General features: G+C 37.3%; 1 protein-coding gene across 3 annotated transcripts in view; it reads right to left on the bottom strand.

Annotated features, from left to right (window-relative positions):
• The window catches only part of PRKACB (protein kinase cAMP-activated catalytic subunit beta), a 39,610-nt gene that overhangs the window by 31,197 nt on the left and 5,542 nt on the right, over positions 1 to 2,871 (bottom strand). The gene's annotated exons all lie outside the window — the stretch shown is intronic.

Here is a 2,871-nt window from a genome sequence, read left to right as displayed (position 1 = left end):
GGGGGGGGGGGGGAAGGGGAAGAAAAGAGAAAAGAATACATTTTAAGAAATAATTCCAAGAACAAAATTTTCTAGGGCTCTAGTATAATATATCTTTGATGTATTGCATTCTTGAGTAAAGGTTTTCAGCAAATTCTAGTAGTTAAAAATACAAAATAATCAGATTTTTCTCTTGCAGTCAAAACCACATACCAAGCAAAATGTTTACCGCACCTGATGCATTTTTCGTCTAGTTAAGCTATTCACCTCTCCATTCTTAAGATACTGGCTAACTGGCTAGCACCAACTTTCCTCTCCATATTACTGCCCCGCCTTCCATCTTTGTAAAAGTTGATGGCATACTACTGGGCAGCTATCACAGAGTATGTTTTACAGCTATATTATTAGAAACATAAGCGTAAATCTGCAGGTAGCTGATCTGATCTGTATATTGACTATTAAATTCCCTGCAAGCAGGCAACGCCTCTCATAATACTGGATACATTCATGAACAAATACACTTTAGAAGTAACCCAAGTTTTACTAAACTAATTTCTTTCTTATAACTGGGGGGGCTCTTCACTGCATGGATGAATTTTGCAAGTTACTTGAAAAGAGCAACTTTTGCGTTGCTTTTTTTTTTTCAAATATTTCATACAAGGCATCAAAACAATAGTAGATACACCGTCCTGGTTTAACTGCACTCATGTGGAAGTCCATTTCCCACAGCCACTTCGTCCCAGCCCTCACATTAACAAAACTACACAAATTCTCATATACATATGCTGGGATCAGTAAGACACAACTCCACAGCTGTCAGGATAAATCAGCAAAATAGTTCTTCATTTATTTGCAACATTTGAGCTTTCAACACATTGCTATACTGACATATCTCCTGCAGAACACCCTTTCAGTATTTACAGGAAAGTGTTGCCTACAGTAACTAGCCAAGCAGGAGAAGTGAATTTATAACCTTAAACAGCAGAGAGACTGACTTCCTGAATAAGGAAGTCTTATGTAAATAAACACATTTCACAATTCAACACACATCAAGTGAACAACAACTTTTTGTTTGCCTCAGGATTAGGGCAGGCCAAAAGTAGGTAAGAGTACTTACTATCCATTCTGATAAAGAATGGCTCTTTAGAGAGAAACTGATTAAAGTCAGTGCTTATTTGGATAAAAGGCAGGCATAGAAGTTACACAGAACTGAGTTGAAAATCCTGCAAAAAAATTAAAAGAAAAAACCAAAACCATATGAATTCTTAATGGGTCAAAGTATCTGTCAGCAAGTAGAATGAATAAAGGAAAACACAAAAAACGTTATTCAAGTTACAGAACTGCCCATAAGATCCTCAATAATTAAAGCTGAGGAACTCCTGTGCAAACTTTGGCCTGCAACAGCAGTTTCAGCAGCTACAAATAATTACATAATTTGAGATGTAAACCAAAAAACGAGGAAATAAAATCTTTCTGGTAACAAAATATATGTAAGAAATCTAACAACAAGGACTAAAGTCACAGTTCAAGAGATGCAAAATTACAACACGCCAAATACCCTTTCCTTTGGAAGAAACCTCAATTTTATTAAACTCAGTTTTTTGCTTATATCTCAAACCAAGCACCCTGAGGGACTGTTCACTGTATGGATACAATTTAAGAACTATGTCAATGCAGAAACTCTTGTGTTGCTTTTTCTTTTTTCAAGTATTTCTTACAAGAATCAGAACAAAACATGAACCCAGGTCAACACCTAAGAAATTATCTTAATCTGCTCTCAGAGGTTAAACGATAACATTGTGGAATCTTGAAAGGAAGAAACCATTAGTCCCACAAGACACATATAGGAAGATATACAGTTCTGGCACCTGGAAATTTCATGGCCTGCTTCCATTTTCTATACTCTTTTCAGTAGTAGGAATAATTACTTGTCCCCTGCCCTTGAATGATATTCCCAATGCACATAACTAAGATATTTATACTACCTGGCTTCACCCTTACTCCTGAAGCATCCCCATTCTCCGGTGTACACAAAGCTGGACAATAGTTCAACATTCTATCAGCATTGCTTCACGCTCTTTCCTCATACTGCTCCATCTGTCTCCACACACATTTGGTAACTACTATCTTGCAAGCGCAAATGTCTGTATCAGCAATTATCTGTCTGCAGTATTTGAAAGTACTAGCCCAATCACGTACTTGGTGATGCCTATTCCTACTGAAACAGAAGATCTATCAGAGTAGCACCTTTCAGAACTGGGAGCTAGGGCTATTAACTTGACCTTCCACTTTTATCTGTTCAAGAATGTTCTGCTGTTCAAAACAAAAAAACCTAAACCAAAGAAGTAACAGAACACTTTATTTCTTTCAAGTCTTTCCAGAAAAAAAGTCATATAACTGGGGCTCTCCTGGGGGAACATGTGTGAGGGAGGGGGCAGGGAAGGAGGAGAAAAAAAAAAAAGAGGCATTTGTACTCGCAATTGCAGAAAATACATTATTTTTTCATCGAGGTTTCACTTGCATCTTGGCAATGTTTTGTAAGTACAGTATCTGATTTTATCCACTGACAGGGTGCAATGTAACAATGCTGCAGTGAAGACAGCCAGCCACAAAGGTGCACTGAAAAGCAGAAGTGGTTTAAATGGGGAAATGTTTACAGTGAAGAATTAATCTAATCCTCTCTTGATGGAGCAGGAGATAGTCATCTTTCCCTTGTCAAAAATCAGACTTCTCATTTATAGTTCTTTTTTATTAGGAACTGACACTTGGTAAAAGCTGCAGCTATTTATTTTAATGGCAATGGGAGCGTGAATGTCAAAATGAATGAAATCTACAGATGCAAATTGAAGAATAAAGGGCTAAAGAAAACAAAATAACCACTTCCCACCCCCC

The sequence above is a fragment of the Athene cunicularia genome (assembly GCF_003259725.1).
Source record: "Athene cunicularia isolate RWA chromosome 8 unlocalized genomic scaffold, athCun1 chr8_part1, whole genome shotgun sequence".
Taxonomy (NCBI): Eukaryota; Metazoa; Chordata; class Aves; order Strigiformes; family Strigidae; genus Athene; species Athene cunicularia.
The sequence above is the reverse complement of the archived record's forward strand: the minus strand, read 5'-3'. Positions and strand labels throughout refer to the sequence as shown.